This window comes from Macaca nemestrina, chromosome 7 (assembly GCF_043159975.1).
Source record: "Macaca nemestrina isolate mMacNem1 chromosome 7, mMacNem.hap1, whole genome shotgun sequence".
NCBI classification, from domain to species: domain Eukaryota; kingdom Metazoa; phylum Chordata; class Mammalia; order Primates; family Cercopithecidae; genus Macaca; species Macaca nemestrina.
This window is the reverse complement of record NC_092131.1, coordinates 106,608,307-106,630,908: the sequence shown is the minus strand read 5'-3', so window position 1 is coordinate 106,630,908 and position 22,602 is coordinate 106,608,307. Positions and strand designations below refer to the sequence as shown.

The following is a 22,602-nucleotide window of genomic DNA, read 5'->3' as shown; positions in this document are numbered from 1 at the left end:
CCCTCCCCTAGCCCCACACCCCGCAACAGGCCCCAGTGTGTGATGCTTCGCCGCCTATGTCCATGTGTTCTCATTGCTCAACTCCCACTACAGGTAAATATTTCTAGAATGTATCTACTCCATAGGGTACTGTAAGTATTCTAAACTGTGCTGGTATAGCTGCTTTAAATCACTGTTTTCTTCTGTAAATGGTGGCAGGTTTAAAGTGTTATCTTGAAGGGGAAGTGAGTGATTTGCTCTTGTCTCTAAACTGAACTAACACTGTTAACACCCAGTCCAGTTCTACCTTAAACAAGTCTGAGAAATACAGACATAAACTGTACTTGCTATTTGTCAAGACTAAGGTAAAATAAGGAAAGCTGGAACTAACTCATATCCTCTTACGACTGATGTACTGAAAACAATCCATCTCTCACCATTTCCTAAATACCATAGTCACAGAGAGCTCTACCCCACCAAGCACTCTGCGAGTCCCACTCTCAAAGGAAGACTCACAGGTGACTGAGAAGATAAACTCGCTATTGTTTCCATTATCCTTCAGTTTATCTGGCACCTTTGAAGAAATGCATTTGGATAAGACTCAGGAGTCTCAGGGCCCTTTCTTTATGAAAGAATTAGCTAAGCCCGTATACTCAGAAGCAATAGACTTAAGAATGCTTAAGTCACATAAAAACGTATCAAAATTATTATCATGACAGCTACCAGGAAATAGCTACCTATCCCATGTTAGATACTGCAGTTAAGTACCTCACATAGTTTCACTGATTTCTAAGAACACTGCAAAGCATGTTACTAACCCTTACAGAGTAGGAAACTGAAGCTCTGAGAGGCTATGCAACTGGTCAATGGAAATGTGGGGATATGAACTCTACCTAGCTCCAAAGGGTGTACTTTTTTCTAAAATTTCTAATTTTTTTCCAATTTCACAATGGAGGGAGAGTTGTCACTACAATTTGAATAATTTCACCAGTTGGGTGGGGTGGCTCACGCCTGTAATTCCAACACTGTGGGAGACTGAGGTGGGAGGATGGCTTGGGTCCCAGGTAGACAACTGGGAAACAGTGAGATTCCGACTCTAAAAAAATAATAATTTCACCAAAAGTGGGTGGGGGGTGGTGGATTTCTAAATCTGAATCTCTTGTTGAAATCCTTAGAGCACTAGTTAAGCCCCACTTCTTTTCAAAAAATAACTGACAGATTTAATAAAAGGTTAGAAATCCTTTTAAAGTAAATTTCATCACAGATCTGCAAGTGAATTGTCATTTTGGACAAGTGCCCAGAGTTAGTGGCTCTCTCCTGTGCACACTAGCTACCACTAGGCAGTAAAAATAATTTACCCAATTCAAACACATACTGTGCCTGCGCTATGTTAAGACTACTGGCAAAGAGGGTACAAAGCTAAGTAAGGTCTATCACAGCACTCAAGGAGTTAAGGACTAGAGGAGGAGTCCATTTATAGTACAGTATGTGTGCAGTTACCATTTAGTCAAGGCAAACGAAGTGTGAGAAATCCTAAAACAATAGTACCTACAGGGTAACATGCCATCACAGCCCAGAGAAGGAAAGCAACTGGTGCACTCATCACATTATGTTGTCAGCAGTACTTGCTTACATTGTGTCCCTCCCTGACAATCCTTTCCAACCTCTGTCAACCAACCTCCTTCCCCACAATCACACACACACAACCACACAACCAGGAAGGGAAGCCATCGAGCTAGTATTGTGAATCCTAAAAGTGGCTCTGTAGTTTAAAAGTGCAACGCCTGTGCCTGAAGAAAATTTGTCTTTAGCTTCATCAGGTGAAGAAAATTGGTTTTATAACACAAGGCCCACCAAACCAGAAAAGCCCAGGAACACTTCTCCAAATGACCCACTTAGCATGAGAAATCACTCGGAGCAAACTGACACACAGTATTTCTCAAATTTTTCTTTTTCACTTAGCAGAAGGTAAAGGAATACAACTGAAGTTAACAGTAAATGACACTCTGGCCATTTTGTTCCACTATGAATGACAGACATTTAAGCTAGTTCCATCTGGGGAACTGAAACAGAATCATGTTCATATCATAAGCCACACGAACCAAATTCAGTGGAATATGTGCCCCCTCAACTGGACCAAACTTGTACTTAATGCAGCCTGCAAATCCCCAAGAGTCCACGACGGAATACAAGAACAGTAACGATGATTTATCTCAACTGATCTTAGCTCCTTCACAAACTTGCCAATAACCACCTTTCAAGAACTTCACCGTTTGTCCTCATCTGGGCAATCCAATGGTTTAGAAAAACTGAATCAATTGCTTCTTCGAAAAATAAAACAATGCACGGGGTGGCGGGGAGTAGTAACAAAAAAAAAGGCACACTGGTTTTTACTCTACTGAAGCAATAAACTCTCCAACTAACTTCATTAATGAGTGTCAGGAAAGAATGAACACCAAAATACCGCTCAATTCAACTTTCATCGTGAATTCCTGAGTTCACAGTAGGATAATTAAATGTGACCGTATTACTCTGCTACAATAACTATTTCCAAAACAAAACAAACCTATCTACCCCCTTTCTTGTAGAAAGGGTGGGGGGGTGGGGGAGAAAGAAAGGAAGGAAGGAAGGAAAAGAAAAGAAAGGAAAAGAAAAGAAAAGGTCTTTCCTTTTTTTCAACTTCACATACTTCTTGGCTTTGCAAAAAAAAAAAAAAAAAAAAATTAGTTTCAAAGTACAGCTGCAAGTTGGACCGGCTGCACGGGTCCCAGAGCGCTTGGGGATCGCACAGGTCTCCTGGGCCGCTCAACTTGGAGCGGGGCGGTTTCACCCGGACCGCGCCCCCGAGAAGCGGCGAAGAGGTCACAGCAGGCGGGCTCCGCCGGACAGGTTTACCGTCCGCATCGGCCCCGGGGAGCCGCTCCCTCGCGCCCGCAGCACATGTTCGTGGCGCCGACTCCACACCACGGCCGCCCGCCCCAGTGGAGGAGTAAGTCTGCCCCAGCGGCGCCAACCTGGGTATCCCAGGCAGGGGTTCGGGGCCATCCGTGGCCAGGCGCGCCCCCCACCCAGAAAGCGACGTTTTCTCTTTTCTCTCTTCTAAATTTTGTTATTTAGAGTCTAAATTTTATTATTTTTATTACTTAGTCTTCTAAACAAATTTTAGAGTTGTTTTGTCAAGTGCCAAAAATAAATCTGCTGGAATTTGTACTGAAATTTGTAAATATATATATATACAAATTGTATATAAATTTGTATATAAATTGTGTGTGTGTGTGTATGTGTGCATATATATATATATACACACACACACACAGATACACTTTTTTTCTTTTTTTTTTTGAGACAGAGTCTCACTCTGTCATGTAGGCTGGTGTTCAGAGGCATGATCTCAGCTCCCTGCAACCTCTGCCTCCCAGGCTGAAGTGATCCTCAGCCTCATGAGTAGTTGGAACTACAGGTGTGTGCCACAGACACGCAGCTAATTGTCATCTACCTGCCTCAGCTTCCCAAACTTTTGGGATGACAGGTATGAGCCACTGTGCCCAGCAGAAATTATATTTATAAATTAATATGAAGACAAGCTGATAACATATTTATAACATGAGATCTGCTCATCCAGGAACATAGAATGCAAATCTTTCATTCCACTCAGCAAAATTTTGTCATGTCCTTGATAAAAGTCCTGCACATCTAAGTTTATTCCTAGATATTTAATTTTTGCTGAAATACCTGAAAAACTACTTCATCACTATATCTCCTATTTGGGACAGACATTTGGGAAGGCTATTGATTTTTATATAGAAGAGCTTTTAACCAGTAATCTTAATTGTCTTTTTCGGTTGTTTCCTTTGGATATTCTTAAACAATCATGTCAAATGAAAATAATGATTGTTATTTTTATATAAAGACTATGACATCATGGGAAAATACAGTAAATACTTTTTAAAAGAATATAAAAGGTGGGGCGTGGTGGCTCAAGCCTGTAATCCCAGCACTTTGGGAGGCCGAGACGGGCGGATCGCGAGGTCAGGAGATCGAGACCATCCTGGCTAACACGGTGAAACCCCGTCTCTACTAGAAAATACAAAAAACTAGCCGGGAGAGGTGGCGGGCGCCTGTAGTCCCAGCTACTCAGGAGGCTGAGGCAAGAGAATGGCGTAAACCCGGGAGCCGGAGCTTGCAGTGAGCTGAGATCCGGCCAGTGCACTCCAGCCTGGGCGACAGAGAGAGACTCCCTCTCAAAACAAAGAAACAAACAAACAAACAAAAAGAATATAAAAGGGCCAGGTGCAGTGGCTCACGCCTGTAATCCCAGCACTTTGGGAGGCTGAGGTGGGCAGATCACGAGGCCAGGAGATTGAGACCATCCTGGCTAACACGGTGAAATGCCGTCTCTACTAAAAAATACAAAAAAATAGCTGGGTATGGTGGCAGATGCCTGTAGTCCCAGATATTGGGGAGGCTGAGGCAGGAGAATGGTGTGAATCCATGAGGGAGAGCTTGTAGTGAGCCGAGATCATGCCACTGCACTCCAGCCTGGGCTACAGATTGAGACTTCATCTCAAAAAAAAAAAAAATATATATATATATATGTAAATATATATATATGAATATATATATATAAAACATAAAACTATAGAGAATATGACCTCAACTATAGAGAATATGATCTCAACTATTTAAATATATGTATCACGGTTGTATATTTTACTAGCAAAGAAAAATACATACTGGTAGAAAGTGGCCATCATGTCAACTGTCAATAGTGGTTATATTAGGTAGAGAAATTATGGGAGACTTTAATTTGTTTCTTTTTTCTTTTCTGAACTTTACGAATTTTCTCAACAATGGTTGCTTATGAGTTTTATAATAAAAAAAGTTTAAAAATTTTTCCAACATGGAAAGTTATATTTCTTTATGTACTAAAAACGAAAACAAAACTTCCTATTTGAATACCTTTGACTTTTACTGCAGACTTACAGACCCTTGAAAGAAAAGGCAATTCCCTCCCACTAGTTCTGGTGTCATTCTCCCATCTCTGCCTTCACTTCCACCTTGGTCTTTTTTCTACTTCCCACCTTGGCTAGTGGTCACTACCCAAAATGCTTGCTTGGCTTAATGGTTAGAATTCAGGGAAAAAGAGATCCTGAATTCCTAATCTAAACTAAGGTTATACATGTGGGAAATAATAAAGAGAATCCAGGTAGTAAGTAAAATTTGAAGGACTTAAAATACCCAGACTTTAATTCCTCTAAGACTATAGTCATTACCCATGTTTTTTTTTTTTTATCATATTATCTCTTAACATTTAATTTCTAAATATGATGTTTATGAGGAAAAGAGAAAATAACTTGGCTTCTTTCCTCACCGAATTGTTGTTCTTAGTATCTTCTAGACATTCCAGAACTGATGTCAGATTTGGCTCAACAGAGTCCACAAATCATATTGGTGAAGAAGATGAATAGGATTCCTGTTTAGCACAGAGACACCTGTGTTAAACGTTTACATACAGACTAACCCAAATATGCAATTAAGCCACACCACTAAGTGGCAAGATGACCATGGATTTAAACAAAATGTATCAGGGGGAAAAGGCAACACATTAAAACCCATATGAGGCACCGGACTTCTAAGACAGCCATTCTCCTTGCATAGCACTCTCTGCTGCTACAGATCATAGAAGTCAACAATTTTCTTCAACACTGGTAGGCAGCCTCTAAATGGGCCCGATCACGCTCACCTCCTGCCATTCACACCTTTGTAAAATTCCCACCCCTGGACCTTGTGACTCACTTCTACCAAGGAGTATAAAGCAAAAGTAATAACATCACTTCTGAGGTGAGGCTACAAGGAGACTATGATGCCTGCCTTGGTCACGCTTCTCCTGCTCTCTCCATTGCTCCCTCTGATGGAAGCCAGTTGCCATGTGATGAGGTCCCTATGGAGAGGCCCACATGGCAAGGTATTGTAAAAGGCCTCTGACCGATAGCCATCTAGATATGGAGGCCCAGTCCAACAGCCTCTGAGATGAATCCTGCCAATGTGAGCTTGGAGATGGATTCTCTCCCTATCCTGCCTTGGGATGATCACAGCCGCCACCAACACCACTGCCTGGTGAGAGGCCAAACCAGTGAACCCAAGGTAAACAGGACAGAATCCTGACCCACAGAAACAGATAATGTGTGTTGTTTTAAGCTGCTAAATTCATTACACAGCAATAGATAACTAATTCAAACACCATAAAATTCTAACATTTTATTCTATCACACGAACCAAGTAATACCAATAAATGCCATTACTATACATATATTTTTGGGACATAATTACATGTGTTTTTTTGGATTTATTTTTATTGACAAGGTTTATAAGAACAAATTAAATATTTAAAATCAAAGGCCAATTATTAGGTCTCATTTAGTTGCTTATTTTGTTCACTTCTATTTACCTTTCCCTAGTGTATGAGTAACTATCAAGAAACAAGTCAAATCTGTGAAAATACCTGTTAACATTCAACATATATTTTTATATATTTCTGTTCTATGATGCAAACATAGTTTTCAACACTTAATTGGTACATCAAATGTGTCATTCTGTCATAAGCAGCATGTTTTAAAATTCAGATTTAATAAACTGATTTAAGACAGTAAATTTGAAAGACAAAATCAGTCTCATTTGGGAGTGGTCTATTATGTTGATCATCTAGAATCAACACTGATTAGCCAAACTTTAAAAGCCAAGAGCCCCAATTCCAGAGAAACATTAAATTTCTTTAATGTAAAAGTATATTATTTTTGAGACACACCTTGTCAGAGATATCCACAATTGCCTGCACATTATATTCTGGCATTATAATCTGGTACTTTAATCATAATCATGAAGGTGGCTAGGTTTCCAGTAAATATCAGCATTTTATATAGGCAAGTCCTTAATAGAAAATGTACCTACAGACACTTTTACAGAGTTAATACTAAAATTACAAATTGATGACACTATCGAAGCAAAGCAGGATAACTGTCTGTTCCTTCAGTGTGCTATCACTGAATTGACTTTCACTGCTCCATCATACTGTCTGGCTGAACACTGACATTCCATAGTCTACAACTGTAAAGATACCTACCTATGTGAGTTTAAAAAGTGATCTGCACAAAAGAAATAAAAAAAACTTTATATACAACAAATTGTTTTTTAAAAATACAAAAATAACAACTGTCACTCTTGTCATGCTGAGAATCTGACATATATACACAAGCAGGAGAAAAGTTCCAATTCAGTCAACTGGACAACTGTAGCTTGTATATTTTTAATATGATGGAAACTCTGCTGCTGAATTTTCATACTGCCAGAGATGTGTATTCAAAATATTTCATATACTAAATACTGCAATCTCTGTGTGTATAAATCCCAGTCATAATAGTTTTTGTTCTACTTGATTAAAAGTATGCCTTAAGCTAGCTAATATTAAGTGCACTAAAAACCACAACAGTTCAAGAATCTATGACGTTATATAAAGAAACCCAAAATGTACAAAATACAACTATAAAAGCAAGGAACAATTAATACCATGCAAGATTTTAAACTAAAAGTGGCATAGAAATGCAATTTAAAATAGCAAACTCAAATTCACATAACACTCAAGATAAAAAGGTCAGCAGTAAGTTCTAACGTTGCCTAACAAGGATTTAGAAAAGGAAATACATTCTCTTTGCTGGTATAATGGTATAAATCAGATCTTCAAATCTATGGGAATGAGTCATCTTCTCTGACCTCTATCTCAAGAAATTAGCTCTTTTACAGTTGTTTTTATGAAATCTTTTCTTTCAGTTTAATCATAAGTAGGATAATTTTCATAGACCTTTTTGCAAACCTGTTTCATTGTGACTTGGCTTCCAAGTTAGCACTGGCCAGTAATTTCTTTATTGTTTCCTTTAATTCTTCATCTGTAGGGGGTTTCTTCAACTTTTCAATTAAAGGTTCATCATCTGAACTCTCCTCAGACTCACTTTCTTTTTTGCAACTGTTTTGATTCTTCTTGGTGGTGCTGCTATCTGCTTTATTAACATTGGCACTTTTCACAGATTTTTTACTTTTAGAAGTAGTTTTCTGTTTAGGTTTTTCTCTTTTGGCTGTCTTTTTTTGGTGGCTCCCCTTCACTTTTCTTATCTTCATCATCTGAAGACACTTCTTTGTTTTTCTTTTCATCTTCATCACTACTAGATTCATCTGACAGAATTCCATGACATTTGGTTAGCTTAGCCTTCCTTGCCATTCCAGAACTGTTCCATTCCTTTTTATTGCCTTTGCTAGAAGTTGTTTAAGATTTTGGCAATGGTTTGCCAGAAGGCTTTGGATGCATTAAGAAATTCAAGATCCTCTTCACTAGTTCACTATTTACATCTGATCTTTCCAAATCAAGAACCTCACAGATGCTCTGTAACACGGCATTTCTAAATTTTTTCAACATTTCTTCCTTCGTTTTATATTGGACACTTCCTTTTTCAAACGGAAAGCCACAGAACTGACCCACATTCTTGTTTAATGAGGACACAGTGCCTGGCCTGTTGTAAAGCAGTTTGTGTAGATTTCTAAGTTCATCGGTTTTCTTCTTACTTAGAAAAAAATGTATCCTCTCAATTTCACAAAGTTTCTGCCCCTTTCCTTGTGCAATTGTAAATGGCTCTCTCTGTAAGGAAGGGACTTGTATTGTCAACCTCTCTACTGTTTTCTTCTCCCTCTTGCCTTCCACGATGCGAGTCTTTTCTTTTTCCTCCTCCCCGTCGTCGTCGTCGTCGTCGTCCTCGTCCTCTTCCTTCTCACTCTCCTCTCTGGGACTGGGCATTTGGGGTTCTTTCTCAGTCGTGGGCTGGGCGGGGCTTCCCTCTCCCTCCGCAGCAGGGGCCGAGGCGGACATGATGTGAACCGCGGATCCCGGTTGATACTGTATAATCAAATGTTTCAACATATAGAAGATCTCGGTGAACCATTATTTTCAAAGTGACCAAGGCATGATGTTATCATATCATGCAAGGGTAAAAGATCCAAAGTTCAAGAAAAAATCAAGTTTTGATGGAGTATCAAAAAAGAAGCCAAGGCAACATGGCAAAACCCTGTCTCTACAAAAAATACAAAAAATTAGCTAGGTGTGGTAGTACATACCTGTAGTCTCAACTACTCTGGAGGCTGAGGTGGGAGGTTCACCCGAGTCCCTAGAGACTGAGGCTCCAGTAAGCTGTGATCATACCACTGCATTCCAGCCTAGGCAATGGAGCAAGACCCCATCTCATAAAAAAGAAAAAAAGAAAGAAATATCCACAATGATCTAAAATGGCCATCTGTATGAGATTGGCCTTTCTTCACATTTTTTCAAGCAAATATCACACAATAAATGGAATGCAGATGCAAATGACAAATCAAACATCAAAGAAATTTGCAAAAGATTTTAGATTGTACTACTTTGGGTTTAGAAATTTTCTTTTCATAAAAGCATTTATAACAATATTTGGTGAGCTGTTAAAGAATATTTTAAATATTTCTGATTTAATTTCTAGTGATAAATACCAATAGATATAACCTACATGCACAAAAGCTCCTTGGGCCATCAATACATTTTTACGAGTGTGAAGGAATCCTGACCCCAAAACTTTGAGAACTGCTACCTTCCCCTCCACTTTCTTCCTTCCCTAGAATTTCTTCCTTGGAAGAAACATTCCTTTGCCATTCTACATTAATTTACTTAGTTCCACTGAGGCCAGTTTTGCTACCTCTCTCCCATCTTTCCACATCCCTCTCTTGACACAAAACCTGACCAAAGGAGTCTACCAGCCCACCCCATTTCCAGTGATTAGCTGTCAGGTGGGCTAAGCCAAGCAAATCTGGGTTTTCTCTGAGACTAGTCCTCTCTTTCTGGGAGATATGGAACCACAGGGACAAGATAGGCAACTGAGGGGTGGTCAGAATTCATCTTGCCTAAATGAGAAGAGGTTAGGCAAGTTTCTAGAATGCCAGACTGCTTTCTAGAAAGTCAAAGATAACTATACTTTCTGCCATGACTGTGAGAATGCCCATTTCAATGCACACTTTCTAACATTTTTACCAATCTGATATATAACAGCTGGTACCTAGAAGAAAAAAAGGCCGGGTGGGGTGGTTCATTCCTGAATCCCAGCACTTTGGGAGGCCAAGGTGAGTGGATCACCTGAGGTCAGGAGTTCCAGACCAGCCTGGCCAACATGGTGAAACCTCATCTATACTAAAATTACAACAATTATCTGGGCATGGTGGCAGGCACCTGTAATCCCAGTTACTCAGGAGGCTGAGGCAGGAGAATCACTTGAACCTGGGAGGTGCAGGTTGTAGTGAGTCAAGATCATGCCTTTGCACTCCAGCCTGGGTGACAAGAGTGAGACTTCATCTCAAAAAAAATTTTTTCCATACAATATAATTTGTTCCATCTCTAGAAAATGAATCAGCAATGAGAAATGAAAGCCACCTCTTGGAAGGTTTCAAGGATTTAGCTCTACCTATTGATGTCCAAAGCATTAGTTAAGGTAGAAAACACACACACACACACACACACACACTCACTCACTTACTTACCCCTATGTATTCAGTACCAGGAAACATGAATGACTAGATGGTATAGTCATCCAACACAACCACAGAATAACTGAAGGCACTATGTAGAGGAGTAACTTATGACATGGATCTACAATATTGTGGAGTGAAAAAGCAGATTACAAAAACAAAATCTGATTTTGTAAGGGAGAGGGAACACATACGAGCACAGGAGAAAAGAGATGAGCAGAGGACTGGAAAGATACAAAATTCTCATGGTGGTACCTTCTGAGTGGTAGAATTATCGGTATGATTTTCTAGTTTTGCCTAAAATTTTTCTAAACTTCTTAAAATAAGTTTTTGTTATGCATATTATAAAACATCCATCACCCCAGGAAACTTCACCTTGAGCACAAACTCTACAATATGTTCAATGTTTGTTCAGTTTAATATTTAAGAGATGATCTTTTTGGAAAGACATCTAAAATGATGACCTATATTTGAACCTATGCATTAATATTTTTCAAGAATATGCTTTACATTTTGTAATTTTGATAAGGTTAAGCTTTATAACCATCTTGAAAAGATAAGTGTTCTATTTGTCTTTAAAATATGACCTACAATATGCCAGTTTTTAAACAGTAAATGATGCTCAAAAATCGCAATATAAATTCAGGCAGTGTTCCTTACATGGAGTGTTTAAGTGATTCTAACACTGTTCTTTTTCACCGGTTATGAAAACACAGAACAATTACTTAAGCATCTAAGTATTCAGGTCTTTTGTTTCTCCTCCATTCTATTAGTTTTATAGTAATTGTAAGGCCTGTGAGGATGAAGTTGTCTGTGACAGCTACCACAAAGCTTACTATAAGCAGACAAATTTCAAACAGGTTTATCACCACTACCATCCCCACCATACAACTGTCTCAATCAAGGGCAACACAATTCAAGGTTAGCAAGGCAAACTCTTTACTTGTCACTGCTTAAGAAAGGATTTTTTGGTCTTATTTAGAAATAACTTTCTGTATCTATTTTTCTCCACAAATCCACTGAGACCAACGTGTGGCTCTATCTCAAGCACCAACAAGCAAAACTGCCTGCCAGTATGTTCATTTTCTGTATCTTTCTAAATGTAGGGCATGGCTATCTTTTGATATCATAATTTTTTGAAAATGGATGCAGAAACTTCTTCTTGAAAGTTCAGCCGGGTGCAGTAGCTCATGTCTGTAATCCCAGCACTTTGGGAGGCTGAGGCAGGCAGATCACGAAGTCAGGAGTTCAAGACCAGCCTGGCCAACATGGTGAAACCTGTCTCTACTAATACTACAAAAATTAGCCAGGTGCGGTAGGAGGTGCCTGTAATCCCAGCTATTCAGGAGGCTGAGGCAGGAAAATCACTTGAGCCTGGCTGGCAGAGGTTCCAGTGAGTGAAGGATCGTACCACTGCACTCCAGCCTGGCTGATAGAGTGACACTCTGTCCCCACTAAAAAAAAAAAAAATTCAGATATACAGCTGTTGTAATTCTTCTGAAGGCTGGTTATGGGACACATTACTTTCATACTTTGCCGTTCAATAAATATGGGGTGGAGAATAAAGTAAATTGACAGAATTATCATATAAAATAAAATTCTAAGTCCTCTGAAAACAAAAGAAACTTAAAACACACACACACACACACACACACACACAAACGGTTTTCCCTGCTAATCATTTTACAACCATGTAGATAACCCAGAGCCCACAAAAGCAGAATAAAAATTCTAACACTTGGTAAAATGAAAATGCACATATATCCCTGTCATCTAAAAAAATGCTTAAGGATTCAAAGACAGAGAGCAATTACAGCTACTGAGAACATCATTGTAAGCAAACTGAGGCAGAGAAAGGAAAGGTACTGATGAGGATTTGAACCATATAAGCTGCAGAAACCCACTGGGGGTTTCCTAGGTTCCGAGCTGGCATTATCTTTCAGAACGATCTTCTAGAAGAGATCACATAACACTGTTACAAAGGATCTGGAGAAAGGGACCCTGGCTTCATGACTCCGACTCTCCAGTCATGCTTTACATTTTCACTTCTTACACTCTCTTTCATATGAAGTCAATTTACAGACTTTCATCAAGCCCTTAGAGACTTTTTGTACTATCCACGACAAGTTCTTGATGTTATGTCTGCACTTTTGACAAATTCTTAGCAGTTAACTTACAAGGCAGTTAAGATTTTTGTTCCAGCACAACATAGCTAGGATAGGGTCAGACATTCAACAAAACAAATATTTCCCAAGCATTTATTGAGTGGGAGATAAAAAGCACAAAGCATAATTATAAAACATTCTCCCCTGCCACCATAAACATTTTTTTAAAGCCTTACAGAACACAGCATAACATGACCAAAGCAAAAATAGTAAGGACGAAAGAGGGGAGGAAGGGGAAATATCAGCATGAACTAAATATGACCCAGAAGAGCCTTGATGGTCAGACATGCAAAGCCAAATTGGGTAGCGTTAGTGGGTGGCTGTCAGGGACACATTCTACAGGGGAAAAATAGCTGATACAGAAGCCTGAAAGGAAAAGCAGGCAGAGCGCCTGTACAGGACTCTTACCTGCAGCATCCACGGTACAATGCGCCTTTCCAGAACACAGCAGCGGCCAGCCCGGCCCTGGGGAGAGGGATCGCTCAAACAGCACCAGAGGCTGCATTCCAACTTTTCCTCCCTCAACGAGTCCGTTTTCATTGTTAGTTTCTCCTTAAACACAAACTTAAAAACGATTGGCTGAACATGCAGGAACAAGGAAAACCTGACTGAAGAATGAGGCCTTTACACTTAAGGGCCTTGGGTCCGCGTGAGGTTGCTCAGGTCTGTAATCACACAACTTTGGGAGGCAGAGGTGGGTCATTTGAGGTCAGGAGTTCGAGACCAGCCTGGCCAACATGGTGAAACCCCATCTCTACTAAACAACACAAAAGTTAGCCACGCATGGCGGCGGGCGCCTGTAATCCCAGCTACTCGGGAGGCTGAGGCAGGAGAATCACTTGAACCCACGGATTGTCAAGAGAAGGAGGCTGCAGTAAGCCGAGATCGCCCCACTGCACTGCAGCCTGGGCGACAGAGTGAGACTCCATCTCAACAAGCGCCTGCCATCATGCCCAGCTAACTTTTGTATTTTTAGTAGAGACAGAGGTTTTACCATGTTGGCCAGGCTGGTCTAGAACTCCTGACCTCAGGTGATCCACCCCCCTCAGCCTCCCAAAGTGCTAGGATTACAGGAAAGAGCCACTGCGCCCTGTCAAAAACAGAAAATCTTAAAGGCCTTTCCCTTTTCCCCGCCTGGGCTCAAACATCAGCTGGAGCCGCCCTGCCACGCCCCCTCGCGGTTCTGGAGAGCAGGCCGGCTGACTGAGGGCGATCATGGTCCCCGAAAGGGCTGCGGGCGACGCGGGCGACGCGGGCTCCCAGCTCGGGGCTCGGGGACGAGGGCGAGAGGTGCCAGCAGCCCCCAAGCCAGCCCCCCGCAAGGAGAAAGAGAGACGCGCCCTCCGCCTCCTCCCACCCAAGCCTCCGGCAGTCCTGGCTATCGGGGCGGGCTAGTCACAGGAGTAAGGGGCACGTTGGCCCCGCCCGGGGAACCGGGGCCTCTCCGGGGCAGGCTCCCCTTTGTCCAGGTACTTCCGGAGCCTCCTCTCCACCCTCGCCCTGCCCCTTGGGGCCGCCGCTGGGCGCTGACACGGACACGGACACACAGATGCGGACATCTTACCCTCATCTCCGGCAGCAGGGGCGCGGAAAGTGAGCCGGTGAGGAGCCGCTGTTATGGCCGCGACCACCTGGTGGGGCCGCTCCGCTGCGCTCTGGCGGCTCCGCCTCTTCCCGCTGCCTTGACTCTAGTCGGAGCACGGCAGGGAAACCGCAAGGGACACCGAGGCCTCTGCAGGGAGCTGTGGGGCGGCCCCTGGGCGGCTGCTCCCCTGGTAACCGACTCCACCGACCGGAGGCGCGGCTCCTGTGAAGAGGCAGCTTAAAAGGGCAACAGCACCACCGCCCCCGCTGCGGCCTGGGAAGGGGCTGCCTCCACCCCGTCCCCCTCCCTCTCACCCCTCACCCCTCACCCCTCACCCCCCACCCGTCACTCCCGCGCGCCCAGTGAGCACCCATTTCGGCGGGTGCAGGAGTCCAGAGCATGGGCGCGCTTCCGGCTGCCCTCTCCTTGCCTTGACCCAACACTACTGGACCCATCTTGTCCGTTCCTCACACTGGCAGACTGGAGGCTCCGGGCGGCACAACCGCCAATGTGTGTGTGTTTTGGCGGGGAGGCACAAAACCACCAACTCGTGTGTGTGTGTGTGTGTGTGTGTGTGTGTGTGTGTCCGTGTGTGTGTGTGTCCGTGTGTTTGTGTGTGTGTCTCCCAAGGGAACAGCACTGCTGAGTTCAGGCTGAGTATTAGCTCGTAGACTGTCAGCAAAATACAGTCACAAGAAGGCTATGTGCTGTTTTGTCTTTTGCAGTGACATCATGTTTGCAGTGACATCATGTGGCTCATGTTTTATGTTTTTCAGAGTTCATTAGTTTCTGTTTGTTCTCAGTTAATATCCAGCTCAATAGATTGTGTAAGTAGAATACCCCCTGAAAGTCACCTACATAAAATATAGTGAAAAATTTGTCACCCACTTAAACTATAGTTGAAAACATGTACTCATTAGTTTTGTGTAGCCGACACTGGATACTGGGTAAGGGCACAGGATCCCAGGGCTAGACTGCCTGGGTTCAAGTTCCGATTGAGCCACTTGCTGGCTTTGAAATGCTTGACAGCTTTAAGCCTCAGTTTCTTTTCCTTTTTTTTTTTAACTTAATCCCAAATGTGATAGTAAGTCTCAGTTTCTTGATCTGAAAAACAGAAATTATTCAATGAGAGTCTGTATGAAAATTTAAAGGTTTTAAAGCCCCTATCTGGCTCAGGAAAGTCCTCAGCTTTAGCTGTTAAAGTTTTAAAAGCCACTTTAAAGTTTTTAAAGCCACTGCCTGGCTCAGGAAAGCCCTCAGCTTTAGCCATTGATAGCTATGATTATTATTGTGCTGGGTACACATGCATTAATGAGGCAGGAAAATGCTCAAGGATAACAACCGATACCCAGGTTATCTCATCCGACTGAGACAGATACATATACATGCATGCTCATGTTTTAGCTCAGAGCCATTTGTCTAAAAGGCTGTTGAATTCAGAGGCCCAGGAAGTATCAACTTTACTTTGTACTGGAGCCATCAGTTTTGTTAATCAATGAAATTGACATAATGCTCTTTTTTTCTTTTTAGCACCAGCCATGTGCCTAGAGTTAACTGTGTCAAGAAAAGCATGCTTCAAGTGGCTGGAGTGAGCAGTTCAACCTGTGGAGGAATGAGAAATGATAGTGTTGAGACAAGAAACACAAAACCCAGGGTAAGGTAGGAATCACTGAAAGTCAGGCAAAGGAACTGGCATCCAGTGATGCGTCAGGCTTTGCCAGCCTCTGGCCCTACAGATGGCTCTTTGGAGAGGAAAAAATTAAATCAGACCTGAGGGCACAGATCCTGAGGGAATGCCGGCAGCTCTGGGCTATCTGTGAGAGTCCAGATTTGCTGCTTCATCCTGGGGCTTTAGGCAAGTCCCTTTTCCTCCCAGAGCTCCAGTATCTCTTCTATCAAATGATGATGTTCTGCCTTTCTCCTAGGATGGCTGTGGAGATCCAGGGAGGCAGTGGCCATAGGGATGCTATGTTAACTGCAGATGCAGCCGTAGGAGCACTTTGCTAACTGCCAACGTGAGTTCAGACTCTTCAGGCTATTTGGCACCCAGGTCTATGGTGAGGTGTGACATGTGGGATGTAAGGTTTGATGCCTGCTCCGACTCCAGTCTTGCTAACACACGCTAAACATTTGACAAATCATGATCTTACCTTGGGGAAAAGGGCAGTCTGGGAGAGCTTCTTCAAGGCAGGCTGGCTTCAATGCAGTCCGGGGCATGACTGAGATAGGCTTATGTGGTGAGGAATTGGAGGATAACTGGGTAAAAAGCTGCCATGGGCAGAGGTGTAGTGTGGGTCGCATCGAGGATAGCCCCTGGCCAAAGCAGGGAACAGAGACAGAATGAGGAAGAGCTCTGTGGGGAAGGTGGGGCATAGGGTGGAGAACCTTCAAAGTCTGAAGAGTGTGACTTGTTGGGGTTCAATGCTGTAGGCAGTAGGGAGCCATGGAAGGCTCTTAGGTGGAGAAATGACAGCTGGACATTGGTGAGCAAGCCCTGTCTCCATGAGCAGCGTGGGTGGTCCTCTGAGCACACCAGGCACGAGTGTGCAGGGAGCTGGTGGAAATGCCTCTGTGTGCGGGCGAGCATCTGTGTTGTGACTCTGCCCACGCATGTGCTTCAGTGTGCCGAGTGGCTGCATGTCCCAGATCCATGCGGCACCTGCCAGCCGGTGAGGGTGCTGGGCACCTGCAGGTGGCAGAGAAGGCAGCGTATGCGTGTTTTTTGTGGGCATGTGTGTTAGTGTGTGCATGCAGGCCGTGGGGCCTCGCAGCATGTGTGTGCACACTCCGGCGTGTGTGTGTGTGTCCCCCACCCTCAGGCCTGCCCCACCATGCATGTGACCTGCCATGTGATTTGATGCTGTCTTTCAGAATCACTATCGGTGTTCCCTGAGGAGCGTCAGCCTTGGTAGGTACATGCTTTGCTGCCTGCTGCATGAAAGGTCTGCCTGCCCCGCTGCCCCAGCTCCACACAGGGGGCACACCTGGGGACTCAGAGCCAGGCTCCCTGCCCCTCCCTTCTGGAGCTGCAGACTTGCTCTTTGCTCTTTCTGTCTTTGTGCTGCTGGCTGTCTCACTTCTCTCCCTGCGAGCCATGGGACTCAGTGTCACTGCTCCAGGTCTCCATGGCTGAGCCTGGGGTCTCTTAGAACAGGCTCCTTGCCCAAACTGGCAGATGTGGAGCCATCAGAGAGGACACAGAGCTCGTGGTTTATGGTGTAGGGGCTGGGAGCTTGGAGGGGGTTGTGTGTGGGGCTGGAATCTGAGGCGGTCAGAGGCCAAGGCACATCATCCTGGGCACGCTGTCCCTGTCATGCAGTCTGGGTCATGCTGCCATGGCAGGTATCCAGCTCCCAGGCTGGGAGTGCTGAGAGCCAAATCCACTGCAGATTAAGGGTGATAGTTAGGGTCCCACATCCTCCAACTGTCAGCAATCCAGTGGTGATCGAGGATAAAAGCCTGAGAGTCCCATACACACGGTCATCCCACAACACACTTCACAGACCGGGCAAGGACACACAGCCCCCTTTCCTCCCTCCCAGGTACCATCATAGCTACTCGTGTGGACTGAAGGCAGGGTCCCTGGCCCCCGCTGAAGCACTACCGCCGACCAGCAGGCTCACTCACCTTGGCCTGTTGCTCCTAGGGGTCTCCTGTGCTATTCAGCCAAGGAGACCACAGTGCCTCCTGGCCCAGCCAAATCCTGCCTAGCGAGCCCACCTGCCTGTCCTGCCATGGACTCTCCCTCTTCTGCTTTTCCCATCATAAAGGGCCCAGCCTCACCTATGCAACCTGCAGCCCCCTGCCTACCAGTTGAGGCTCCCCTTTTGGGCTTATAACTGTATGGCCAGTGGCATCGGGCTACCTGTCCTCCTTGCCTTCCCCAGGGTCCCTCAGAGGACCCTGAGCTTTCTGCCCACCCAGAGGGGCCTCTGGTGCTCACTCCAGCCAGCCATCCCCTTATAGCTTCACTATTTTGTTTCAAGCAGTGTTCCTTCTCTATCAGGCCTGGTGGCTGTTGGGTGGGGCTCCCCAAGCAAGAGGTGGCCCTGGGCCAGTGGGTTGGAAGACGGTGACCAGAGAAGAGGGAAGTCCTAGGGGGCTGGCATTGGTCTGAACTGTGGGTGGACTGCCTGGGTGCTATGAGAGAGGTCAGCGTGTGTGGGGTGGGGAGGGCCGCCGCAGCCCCCGGGCACTTCCTATGAAGCTCTGGCTTCTCCCTCCATCTTCCTCCCCTTTCCCTTCCAGCCTCTCTTTTCCAGGAACCTTGCCATGCCCACACTTACACTCTCCCCTTCCCGGCCCTCTCGCAGCTGCTACGGTGCACCCATGCTCTGTACTTGACTCACCAGCTCTGGCTTTTCTCTAACCTGTTTTCTCTCTGCGTTCTCTCCAATGCCAGCTGATTGGGTCAGGCAAGTCCATCCCGTCCTGAGAGCTCCAGGTCCCACTTTGACCTCTGAAGTGATGAACAGATCCTCCTCTTCTCAGAGACCTCCTCTCCAAGCCTGCCTGGGTGGGTGTCCTGTGACTTGACAGTGGCTCCCGCAGCCCCAGAGCCAGCCCCCTTCATCTGTGACTTAGTCTGTTGTAGTGGTGAGCTGCCACATCCAGCTGTGACCGTTGCTGAAAACTTGTGCCCCCTCTGTGGTATGTCCCTGCCCTGTTCTATAAATAGCTATAAATACACACACACACACACACACACACGCACACACACACACACACACACACACGTGGCCGACTGCCTCACCTCTAGCACTGGGAATCAGTCCTCGTGCTGTCCTTGCGGAGACTTGTGGCCCAACAAGAGGAAGCTGTCTCCTGACATTGCTCCTCGAAAGGGCACCACCTCCAGGGAGCCTCCCTGTCATGCCCGGCCTGTGGACAACCAGTCCCCGCCATCCTTCCCGCCTTCTGGGCAAGCATGGGGGTGCTGTGCGGGCAGCTGTGTGGACTGACAGTCTTCCAGTCCTACTGTCCCTCAGCTGAGACTCCAACTCATTTCTGGATGACAGAGAATGTGTCCTCTGCTGGCTGTGTTTTCTGTGGAGCTCAGGGGAGGGAAAAGTCCAAGCCATTTTTAGGATGCTTTTGGGAGCGGTGAAAAGGTCACACCCTTTCCAAGGGACTCTTTTCCTGGAAAGTCCCTGGAGCTTAGCTGGCTCTTATCCTGTGACGCCGGCTCTGGCCACTAGGGGGCAGGGCCGTGAACTCAGCCTGGAGGGAGCCTGCCAGGCAGCAGGCACTCTGGACAGACAGCCCACCTGGTGCAGACAGGAGAAGGAGGCAGGAGGACGGAATGGAAGACACTTGGGATGGGTGAAAGTCAGTGCTGGTATCTGTCTTCCTGGCCACAGCTAGATCAGTCTTCTGAACCTGTTGGCCGTCAGGGCTGCACTGTGCCCATTAGGCGCCATGGCAGTCCCCGTGAAATCTACCAGGTGTCACCAGGCAGCATACATGCAACAGGCCTGGAAGATCCCCAGCAGCCCAACTGGACATGCTCAGACGCTCTGGGGCTCCTCTTTCAATGGTACAAACTGCAGGACCCACTGAGGGAAACGGGAACATACCAGGCTGAGCAGTATGGCTAAATCCATTTATTCCCAAATAAAAAACAAGAAAACGGGAGTCCCGTCACTAGGGAGCCATGACTCCATCCCCTCCTCCTTCCTCGCTCCTATGCTAGCAATAAATAAGTTTCCCAGCTGCAAATAACTATCAGAACCTCTTCTTCATATGCCAGCTGCAACCTCCGCTAGGTACGATACATACAGAATGTTACACAGATACAGTATGTACATGGGGGAAGGGCGGGTCACCCCTAGCAGCCCGTGCCCTCGCCTGGTCTAACAGTTAGCTCCACTGTCCCGCCTCAGATGCCTCTCTGAGTAAGAAGATGGGAGCACCCCTGAGGAAAAAGTAAGGAGGCCATCACACCTCCTCCAAACAAACCAACTCCATCAACCTCTGGCTCTTAAATAACAAACATCATCATCCAGAAATGTAAGGACTTAGCCTTGGTCAAGGTGGTAAAGGGTCTGTTTTTCTCCCTCCCTTAGACAGGGGTCTTGTGTTGCTACCTAATGGTAAAGGGGTGACTGGGAAGGGGTTGTAGGGACATAGTGTGGGCGAAGACTGCAGACCCACTTCTCCAGGCTTATGCTGACAGGGGCCTGCTTTTATTTATTTTTATTCCATGATTTTTTTTAAATCCAGTAACTTCTTTTTCATAACTTTTAAAAAAAACTTTGCATAAAACTTTTTTTTTACTTTTTTTCACAACTTTTTTGCCACAACTTTTCCACTGTATTTTTTATCCCGTAACTTTTTCATTCCACAACTTTTAATTCCTGTAACCTTTTTAGTTTATGTTCTTTTAATAAACACACTTACATAGTTACAATTTTGTGAGAATAAAAACTGATTATCTCATGCCAATGTTCCCGGCATTTGCACAGTCTCAATACCTTTAATACTAGAATTTTCAAGACACACAAAATTTTAAGGCAAAAACAGCACCTTGCAAGAATTTCATAATTTATTACATTATAGTAACATCACAGAAGCAGTCAAGAATGCCACGTTAGACAAAAGTCAGTATTTCTATTATACATTCTGTTTACAAGAAATCATAAGTTGGTAAAAGTAAGTCTAAGAAAACTTGGCAAATAAAGCTTTGGACTGGAACTGGCATTTCTTTCTCTACTTTTCCTTCCCCTAGATTCTTTCTTTTAAACTATGGTGTTCATATTTTAAAATGTTTTAACTTATTTCAAGACATTAATACAGCAGTTACGTTTTTGAATAGTTATTTGAAAGTGACTGTAAGATAAAGTTTTAGAGAAGCTATTATGGATGGGGTGATTTACATTTTCATGTTTTGTAGAAAGCAGCTTTGGTTTTAGAACTGAGTTTTTTCATTTTGGGAAAACCTATCAGGTTTAATCAAACACTTTAAAAATAATTTTCATATATTGCAGTCTTTCAATAGGCATTTTGATTCTTTACTTCCTACAGAAATTCAAATTTATTCAGTTGAACTCACACTTTAAAATTCTATGTTTCTGCTGAACTCTAACCTTCTAATGTCGCCTTCTAAGCAAATTGAAAGCTGCCTTATACTGAATGAGGAAGAGAACAAATACTTGGCTGAATGAGGTATTGCAAATGACTGCATGCACTTAGAAGAAAGACTTAAGTTATTGTCATAGGATTTCCATCTTTTTAGCTTTTTCTTAAACTTATGACAGAATACCTACACAAAGAGTAGTATTTCAGGTAATATAGCACATTTATTTTTCAAACTGACATTCAGCTTAAATATGCCGGTATGTGATTTAATCCAGAGGTCCCTGATGAACACATTATTGTCAGATAGGTCACAGATGCTAAACGCTATCTGAAGGTCATTCCTAGACATTTATATGTGTCAGGGTAAAAGTGAAGTGATTTGAACTATCAAAATACCTTTGAAATAATTTATCAATGTATTAGAAAAACCCAGTTTCAGAATGATAAAGAAAAACTGTTAGACCAAATAATTTGGCTAATTAACAGTGGTACAATCCCTTTTTAGGTCATAATCCCTTTTTAGGTTATCAAAAAGGAGTAATATCTTCATGAGTCCAGAGCATATACAAATCCTAAGGGGAGTACCATAGTAATGCACTCATTCTTGGCTCCAAAACAAATGAAACGTATTCTATCCTGCACACATCTGCCAGAGCAGGCCACTTTCCTCTTTTGGGAGATTTAAAAATCTCCCCAAAATGTTATTACGCCCATCGCCAATACACAGAAAAAGGGAGAAAGGCTCTCTCCAGTGTTCCATCTTTAAACAACTGTAAATGTCACTACTCACAGTGGCACATTACAAACTAATAAACAGCGCACTTGAGGGCAAACCACATATTGAGCTAATGAAGAGCTCACTGTGATTAGGAGTCGATCAAGCATACTAGCAGAACATAGGCAAATTTTATCTGAATTCCGTAATGAATATACATGCTGCAATAACATTAAAAAATCATGGCAGCCTATTCCAAACCAGCAAGAACAGTTTTGTGCATATAGTGGGTCTTTGCGTGTTTGAACTCCCAACACATAGGGCAAACTCGATATGCGTGCTAATGACCTACAGTTATCAAATAAAAAGAAAAATGCTAAAGGATGCCATAGTGAACATGAGGGAAAGACCCACTCTTCTGTAATTTTTACAAATAAATTTAAACTAAGTTAGAAACACAAATAAACATGAGGGGCTCTAACATTCAAATGAAGTAA

The 22,602-nt window shown here is 43.9% G+C and overlaps 1 long non-coding RNA gene and 2 pseudogenes across 2 annotated transcripts; 1 reads left to right on the top strand and 2 right to left on the bottom strand.

Annotated features, from left to right (window-relative positions):
- LOC139364021 (chondroitin sulfate proteoglycan 4-like) overlaps positions 1-4,730 on the bottom strand; it is a 34,621-nt pseudogene extending 29,891 nt beyond the window's left edge.
- Positions 4,731-6,728: 1,998 nt separating this feature from the next.
- LOC105466133 (protein DEK-like) lies at positions 6,729-14,560 on the bottom strand (annotated as a pseudogene).
- A 38-nt stretch (positions 14,561-14,598) lies between these two features.
- LOC139364395 (uncharacterized) lies at positions 14,599-17,120 on the top strand. Of its 2 annotated transcripts, none has more exons than XR_011626214.1 (3): positions 14,599-14,825; positions 15,844-15,967; positions 16,239-17,120. It is a non-coding gene; the product is annotated as an uncharacterized lncRNA (long non-coding RNA). The 2 variants fall into 2 exon arrangements; XR_011626215.1 differs by lacking the exon at positions 14,599-14,825 and adding an exon at positions 14,869-15,140.
- Positions 17,121-22,602: the final 5,482 nt, after the last annotated feature.